This window comes from Electrophorus electricus, chromosome 23 (assembly GCF_041902795.1).
Source record: "Electrophorus electricus isolate QZ-2024a chromosome 23, ASM4190279v1, whole genome shotgun sequence".
NCBI classification, from domain to species: domain Eukaryota; kingdom Metazoa; phylum Chordata; class Actinopteri; order Gymnotiformes; family Gymnotidae; genus Electrophorus; species Electrophorus electricus.
The window spans coordinates 9,115,559-9,125,356 of NC_137519.1; positions in this window are offsets into that span (position 1 = coordinate 9,115,559).

Sequence of the window (9,798 nt, forward strand, 5' to 3'; positions counted from 1 at the left end):
CCACCCACCCCCATTCTCTCTCTCACTCTCCCACTTTCTCTCTCCCTCTTGCTTTGGCACACGTGAGGAGACCAGTCTAGACTACAAATCGGCTCCACAGTCCATATCTCTCAAAGACAACTAATGCTTTCAGCTTCTAAGACAAGACCCTGCAGTGAATACTAAGAATTATTCGATCGAACCAGGAGCAAGGATATCATTCTTAAACTGGAACATTTGACGGGTTCCAGGTGTTATATTCTGATGCTTGTGTTTATTATCCACAATATTATTCACACTGCAACAGTCTGCCTAATATTGCATTCAACAATGTTGTGCATTTACAATTAAATTTTAAATTTCAAATTAATCTGACTTATTCCCTCAATTCCCTCGAATGAAGTGTTTGCAATATTTCTACAAAATGTTTTGCCGTTAGAATGATGGTGGTGAGTGCATGCTTTAAATTCCTAGCAATGCTCCAATGCTGAGAGAGCTATCGCTCTTGTGTGTGGCTGGTTCCATCTCCAGAGAACACCTATCGAAGCAAAATACCCAATGACGTTCAACCACCGCAGCGCTGCCGCTATCTAGCCACTCTTTAAAATGGATTAGGTTCTGATAGAAGAACATGGGCTCTACTAGCAAGAGTGACTGTCCAGTGTTTGAACTCGCTCACCACTTTCCTTTGGCCTCTTTTGAAATAATAAGAAACCCGTGTGATATGGTCATCCATCACAAGAAGGAGAGACTGGGGGAGCGGCTCCCTGGCCAAGCTCCGAGTCACATGATGGATGGCCTCTTCCATGGCCTCCTCAAGAGCTCCGAGCCAGAGTCAGGTCCTCCCACCGTCATGCCTAAATCAAGACGCAGGCGTCCTCTTCCACTTCCTCTAGGTCTGGACAGGAAAGGACGGCCCACGGAGAGAGGACACCTTCATCAATTAGATCAATTTCTATTGCGTCAGCATTGTAAATTCAATAGGAATGACATAAATTGTCCAAGTGCAATTTGTAGATTAAATCAAACCAGATTCTGTGGAATAGGTATGCAATTGCAGAGAAATAATCTAAAATAATTGTATAAAATGATGGAGATTGTGAAGAAAAAAACAACAACTAAAATATGCTTTTGTAATCACTATACAATACTGGATGATAAAACAAAGCATAAATTCTATTAAGGATAGATTCTGTCTTTACATACTGGCTGTGTTGCACCACTTCTTTACACCTGTACAGACCTGTGACCCATAAAATGTAATTTGACACTGCACCAGAAAAGCAAGGAAGTGTTTCCCATGAGTTGATTAAGTGCAGCTCAGGGAACATTATGGTTGCAAGTACTGAGAAAATGAGGCAGTAATTCAAAAATACACAAAGGAGCTATATTATTTTATTACACTAAGTGGGCACCTCAAGATACAGGCTAAAGGAAAAAGGCTTGCAGAATGAGCTATAGGAAAATCATGGTCCCATTTAGTTGAGCCAGTCTCTGGCTTCTCATTATACACCATCCACAAGCACTATTCCAGTGCCTCTTGCACTTTATCCAATCCCAGCATGATGCTACTGTCCTTGGCTTTCTCTTTGATATTTAATATTTGGTAGGTTGCATCCCCAACAGTCACATTCTTCTTGTGGTTTGTGACTGTGAATTTGCTTCCAGTGTTATCAAGTAACATGGAGTGGACTAACTAGAATCTCAAAAACATTGCAGTGTTGAGATCATCCTAAATGAGAGAATGTCCAGTTGGATACTCACTCTACCATTTAATGATGATCTTTGGATGATTCGTTTTTGCTGAATAGGTCAGCATTTAACAATTCTATTATACACAACCTAATTATTTAGTTACACAGAGTCAAAAGTGTGATCCAACAGTATACAAGTAAGTTATAAAGGGTATCCATGCAGTAACAAACATATACAGTACACAAATGCATGTGCACACCCACCCGCCCCCCCCCCCCCCCCCCCCACACACACACACACACACACACACCACATTATCTTATAGTATCCCCTGTGGTTTTTCATTTGGCTTTTTGTGGCAGACTCTGTGAGCTCTGTGTAGTTCTGAGGCAGCGCTGGCGTCCTCAGAGTAGAAACACCTCGCTCTGCTAATTCACAAACACAGCAGAAAGCCCAGCAGGAGGTGAGAACTCCAGGCTGAAACAGTGACTATAAGGGATGAACGTTCCTCAGCACACTCTCCTGTGCATTCTCCACAACGAGAAAGGTGTCACAAAGCATCACGGTCACCTTCCCACACATCGCAAGTGGCTGCCATTATGGAAATTGGATTTCATATTTAGCACTAGGTGGCCATAGAGTTGGAAAACAGAAGAATCACAGGACTGCTCATAAGTGATGAGGTGAATTGATATTCTGGCTTTTCTAGACAGCGAGGAACAGAGCCAAGATGCTGAGAGTGATTCAGATGCATTTGGAGGGCACTGCATTTCTGTTTTTGTTGTTGCTTGTTCTTTAAGTGTGCAGTTTTACCCTTGAACATGTACCTAACTATGCCACTGCTATGACAGACAATGCAAAACAAACTCAATGTAGTCTGATGGGTACAAACTTAGACAAATTATCTTACGTTAAAGCCAGCTCTCAAGACAGTTTAATGGAAACAACAACAGCCTGTATTGGCCATTAAATCATTGTGTCAGCAATTATATTACCAACAAAAATGGCACAATCATAACATTCAGCGATCTACCCCAACCTGACATCTGTGGACTTCTATAAATCCATTTAGTGTCTTGTCTGCTGTGAGCCATAACTATCTGTCACTGCATCGCTTCCACCCGTCTACTGAGAGAGAGGGAGAAGCGCCTGGAGCTTATTCATTTTTCACAATGGAGACTCACTGGAAGACTGCAATACATCTGACAATGTCATACATTCAAAAAAGAGCAAATATAGACAGGCAAATAACAGACCCTGAACTTCTCAGTAGACAGATTTGCCTGTCATAAGCAAAAGCACAATCCCTCAGAAAAGACACTGATCTCTGCAGGATGGGCTGACGCTGTACTGAAACAAGTTGTTTCATACTGTTCAAGTTTTTCTTCTTTATTACTCAAGAAGAATTTTCATGATACGTCATCATAAACATCAGATCCCGAATGGTGGATTGTTCATGCAGACACACAAGCTGCTGCACCTACCGATGTGTCATTTTAAGATACACAAGCGTCATGTACAGATGGATCCCACTTTATTTCCCAACCAAGTGTCGTGTCATGTGATGAGCAGCACCAAATGTTCTAAGGCATGAATAAGACATGCAACAGTGAATCAAAATGATCCTGATGGATTCTGGTGAAAAAATATTAACTCCTGAAATGATCAAATTCCTTATTACATTAAAGAGTGAAAATTAGGCCAGGGAAAAGAGTAAATATGCTCTTCTCTGCCCTGGAATGTGATGGATCCTCTAGGGTTGTTGGAATCACAGCTGAAAGCATGTGGCATATGGCTATCATATGGTGGAGGCAGTGAGATGACAGGACTGCTCAGACCCAACACAAGTAAACCAGGTCAAATTACAGGCATCTCAGCTCGTTCTAAAAGCTGGCCCACTGCTCAGTTCTCAGCCCTCCTTGTACACGTACTCAAACAGTGCATTTGTTTCTAATCAAACTCAGTAGGAAATTATTGTTGTGATCTAAACAAATCTTTTTTTAAGGCTAGATTTATAAAAACTTTTCCATTACTGTGAAATGCTGGAACATTTTCAACAAAGCTTTTACTCATGCTTCTTTGTAAATATGCAGACACAGGGCCAAAACTAATTTGTCATGATCTTAACCCCCAACCCTTGAATCTCAGTGAATTATGTTGGATGAGTTTGTTATGGAAAGTCAAAGGTAGGTCAGTCAAAAATGCCCCCTACTGCTGCCCATTCTGAATAATTTCACACATTTGTGTTTTGTCACTTGGGCAAAACAGCAGTTTAATGGTATTAACAAATATCTATGCAGTATGATTTGATCTATTCCCAAATCACAAGATTTTCTTGGAGAAAGCTGAAGGATCTAATGCAGTCAGAATAAAAAAAAAGCACCAGTTAAGAGTGCTTAAGATTCTATTCAAGTCCTCCATTATACAACTTCTGGTCCCAGTGTCTGAACTGCATACCATTAAACATAGAACGCATTTTTCAGGTGCTTTGTTTTTAATAAGGGCTTCAGAGAGAGAGAAAGAGAGAGAGAGAGAGAGAGAGAGAAAGAGAGAGAGAGAGAGAGAATATGTGTTGGGGGGGGGTTAACATGCCCTTCTCCAGCCCCATGAGACAGCATGGCAGGTGAATGACAGGCAGCCTTTAGGAATGGCAAAGTCATGCTGCGGTGGGGCCCTCCCTTCTCGCCTGCCTGCCTGTTCAGACAGCCTGCCTCCAAGCTGCTCACAGATGTTAGCCAAGGCGCGAGAAGCCAAGTTGATAAGTGCATCAAAATATGAATGTGGTTACGCCTTTTGTGAAGGCTTGCCATTAACAGCAGGGTGGGACACAAGTGCACATGGTGCTGGCGGAAGTATGGGAGACCACAGGCTTCAGCTCTAACAGCAGTGAAAGCACTTTGCTTCCTCCTGTAAGCACAATGCTTCCTATATGGTTAAAAGCTAAAAGCAGTAGTAATTTTTCCTTTGACTAAAACCTTAATATTATCCCTGTGGAATATTTGTAAAATAAAATTTCACCCCCTTTACCCAAAAATGCCTCTTCTCTCATCATATGAATGCAACACAAGCATGAAAATAGATGGGAGTCCCTTTTAAGGGCAGGCTCTGGAGCTTCTGTTTAGCACTGGAATCACTACTTAGCCTCTTTTAACTTATCAAAATAACAGTTTCTGGCAGGCATGTCGTAGCCTCCCTCAGGGTGACAGGGAGTAATGCAATGGGCGACTGACTGAGCTTGGCATCATGGCTGTTGGGGGCAGGCAACCTCTCCCTTTAGCCCTGACCTCCATGCTCAGCTTTTCATGAACACATGTGTGACTGTGACCTTGGTGCCACCTTGGACAGGGAGAAGCATGTTTCATGGTGGGCAGCATGTCAGAGCAGGGAGCTCAGGAGAACCCCACTCGGACTAAGACCAGCTGAATGTGGACAAGCTGTCTCACTATCTCCCCCCGTGGCTGCTGTGAACTGGGGACACACACCGAGGATGACTTTCCCTCTCTATAAAACCATCTTTGTAAAAGGGACAAAAAATAAATCGTACGTTTTCCGTGAATTACCCCCGCAGAAACCATATTCTGCACAATGCGTGGCTCATGAGCAATATGTAATATATTTGTTCCATCTCAACTCATTTCCCATTACCAGTTCTGTGTAGGAAATGGGTTCAGTCAGAAACTCAGGAATCCTGTGCGTGGCATTATGAACATAGACATTTTATTTCCTCTATCAACACTCAATTTAGCTTATGCACTTAATATACATGTGGTGGAATCCAGCTATGCAGGGCATGCTTATATATAAGATAAGATATGAAAAAGGTTTCACTCATGAGGCAGCGTACTTAAAAGATTCAGTTAAACCAGAATAATAACCATCAAGCCTCAGGGAAGCTATTCATCCTGAAACACAGTCAGGGTTTCATGGTTCATTTGCCACATGGATCAAGTACAACCTCCAAATACAATGGTATTAAAAAGGTATTCCTATTTGATTATTTGCAGGAAAAAAATCAATTCATACAATATGCAGGCACATTACAATCATTCATACACTCCATAACTGTTCCAGCTATCAAGGTGGTCTGTAGAAGGGGTAGATTAGAAATGTAACTAACCTCTGCACTATCTGCATGTAGATTTGCCTTAAACATAGATATACTATAAATTATATTCCTATATGTGAGTCTACATTATAATGCACAATGTATATGACAAGCAATGTATGCAATATGCATAATATATGCTATGCTAAGGCAATATTCACCATATGCATGGATAATATAAAGAACAACTTAACAAGAATATGCATGAGGCTGTAGTGTAGCTGTGTAAACATGCTGGTCAGCTAACATGTTCTGATATAGTTGTATACAGCCTGAATTTAGCTGTATACAGCTAGTTGTATACAGCCTGAATTTAGCCTGTTATTAAAGTGCACAGCTTGTGGGTAAAAACGTGTCACAGTGTCTGGCAGTTATCTAACCACTTGTCAAGAGAAACCTCACAGCCATATTAATGTGTGTGTCTTTAAAACACCTCTGGCTCATATTTTGGCAAACAAATGGCTCAAAGAAAAGATCATATAAGATATTTGCGACCTGCAGATTGTCAAGCAAAGCGGTAAAGAGTATGCCCCAAATGACTGATTAATGGATAAATACCAGCTTTTTTTGCAGGCGTGATTTGGTTGCAGACCATTATGACATCTGAATAATTCAACATGACAAATTTATGCTCATTGTATTAACTGCATGTGAACATATGTGTGCTTTTCTTCCCAGAGACATTGATATGATTTTTAAAATTATTTTCCAAATTTGTCTACTTATAGATTTAATTGCATAATGATAAAAATTATGATAAAAACAATTTTTCATATTAATTATTCATGCCCACACATGAAACATGCTTTTAAACTTCAACACATATAACATTCAATTTAATTGCAATTAAGATGGCACAAAATAGGCTGTGCTTTGATTTAAGGATCTTTTGCCATAGCATGCCATTTAGAATCTGCCAGCGTAAGCCCTAGCCCTTCCATACTATTTGAAGAGCTATTCCAGTTCCCGGGTTCTGGTCAAATTCGCCTTACAGCCTTACATATGTCCTAATAACAGCGAGACAGAGGCTCTGTGCTCCCATAACGGAAACGATCAGCACACACTAAATCAGGGACTGAAGTAGACCTCGCTAGGAAGCCGAGTCGAGATACAAATGGAGAAAATGAAATTTCTGTCAGTGTCACACAGGCCCAGTTCATCGGTAACAGATGAGTCGCCGATGATGAGTGCTGTTGGCGTATTGTACATCACAGAAAAAAGGAGAAAGTGCATCCCAAATAGCTCCTAAAGGGTCTCTGGTGAAGAATGAATTCATGGATACACAGAATTGCTAAAAGCCTTTAAGAGACCTTTTCCACTATTTCCAGGGTGTTTGCTTAATTAATTTTTACATATTAATATAGCAATCCACATGAAAAAGGCAAGGCAGAGCAGTGTTTTGTCACATCACATGACCTACTTTGGCTTAATGCCTGCAATTCAATTTTTGCCTGGCCTACTTCGTTAAAGATGCTTTCGCTTTGTGATATTACATCTTGATTCTTTCCTTTGTCCCAGTTTATATAATGGAAAAAGGTAAAAGGGTAGATATCACCTGTAAATCAGATTAGCAAATTCAGCTATTACAGTGCCAAATGAGAACTTGAAGGAAAAGGAACACTGACTCCACAGAGAATGAAGAAGAAGAGGGAAAAATGGGAAAGAAAAGGATGTGAGTGAGAGGAAGAAGAGAAAGAAAGGGGGAAGGAGACAGAGGGAAGGGAGGCAGAGAGCTAGGAGATGTGCTCTCTTCAAGGGCACCAGTGGGAAGAGAAAGGCAGAGCCAGTTCAGGTTTGACTGGGGAGCCTGTTGTTCCTCTGTGACTGAATTACAGTGCGACTACATCTCAGGGCCGTGACAAGCGCCTTTTGTCTTTTCGACGACAATTGTGTTAAGAGCCAGCCTGAAGTCGCAGTGTGGGCTGCAGCAGTCTGGGGGTGAATCTTGGTATCAGGCCCTACAGCTGCTCTGCAGGATTTCTAGCAAATCACACAGTCTCAAAAGAGTTAGGTTTGCCCCTGTCCCTTTGGCCCCTTCTCTGTAGTCCAGGCATTGATAGAGCTCAGAGATAGACAGATTAAAGAAGGGCTTCCTGCAAGGATAAAGGCCCAGTGAAATGAACAGTAATGGGTTGTGGCTGCTGCCAAGGAATCAACATCACAGTGATGCCCCTGGTCTCCAGGCTGGCTATGCAGATTAAGCTGTCTGCCTGTTTGGGAGAGTTCAGATACAGTGGGAGTGCTGCTGTTTGTCTGACTATAGCATTTTTCAGGGCAACAGCTATGGTAAGTAATTGTATACAGGGTTATAATTAAAGGGGCATGTTTAATATTAAAATACTAATTCAGCTGGATAATGGATTCATTTATCATCCATCCATCCATCCATCCATCCATCCATCCATCCATCCCACCTCTTTTTCATTCCTTCATCCACCCTAATTATATTATCAACAAAACTCCCTTGGGTGACATTTGCTCATTTAAGCATTGCTGTCTTTGCTGTCTTTTGCTTCTTGATCCTTCAGTGTTTCAATGACAGTAATGAATTCATTCCAGGCTGATAGAGTGATGCAGAGGGCTAATTCTGCGTTCTTGTCTGCTGGCTAATTCACTCAGGGAGCCAGGCAGGAGGGCAGAAAGGAGCACAGCCTGCCTACATTAGGCTAAGCAGGTATCATTCAGTCTGGGATGGTCACCCATGCACTGTGACCCTTACCATAATTTGATCCTGAGTAGATCTGACAATGCATTTCTCTCATTAATTGGTAATTAAAAGAGAGGGCCAGTGGAAAGCATAATAAGGTCTCACTAATGCTTTGACGTATGTCTGTGAGTGACATGCTTTTACCATGATGAACAATGAGAGTGACATTCCCCTACTGGGAGCATTTTGATGACATCATCCCCATTGATTAAGATTTCTTAATTGCATTGCTGCCATGTGCTGCTTCAGTAACAAGTAGCTGATCCGTCCCTTCAAAACATCTTCACAAGATCTTCACATTTGGAATACCTTGATGGTCTTCTTCTCCACACTTTCAGGGACCTGATATTACAGAATGATAATCAAGTTCCACAACCTCTAAAACTAAATTCATGAGAATTCTGTTTTCTTTCTGTCAGGGGGGCCAACAACTTCCCAGCAGAAAAACCAAGCCGTCCTTTACACGGTCATTCCTGAGACCAAGATGAATCCTGGGAATGCATGTGTTGTGCCTTGTCCTCTCTTTTGCACTCTCACTGTTGTAGTGATGAGACTGGTTCACCAGTCATTCAGTCACTTGATAAAAACGTGGGTGGGATGCTTGGTGGGGAATAGACTGAACTGAAAAAAATAAAACACTTTTACAGTTGTTTACTTGGGGTGAATCCTCATCTTCCATGGCATGTGTGTGAGATACCCTTATTTGATTTCCCCTGTCTTGAAAGTCTATTAATACAGAATACACAGTACTACAAACCTAACTTTTGATGGCAACAGGAGTTAGTAGGGGGTCTGGGAGTGGAGACAGGCATATAAATGGCCTTTTTTGCTTGATATTTGTTCACTGACATTAAGGCACTTATCTTTTGTGTTGGCTTTCAATTGCTTGACTCAATGCAGCAGTAAAGTTATTTTATGTCACATCATTTGTCTCAACAAATGCTTCCATTAAGATTTGGCTGAAAATAGTGTATGTTGTTTGGGGTTAACATGTATATTCATTATGCCACCATTTGGCCTGTCAGGATGCTTTTACTTAGCTGAACAACATTAACAGACTGAATAGTTTATCAATAGAGTTAAATGTAAAACCATACATAATTTTCCATTTGGGCGTGGTGGTCAAAATACTTCCACAAGATTTCTTCCTATGTCAATATGGAGAAGGAATAGCACACCATTTGGGATAACAAGAATACTCTGTAAATTAATAAGTGCAGCCAATGTGTAATTCAGTTTAAAACCAATAGCTTTGGTCAGCAACTTATTACTAATGGTTTATAATATAAGGGAGACCAAATGAAAAGCACAA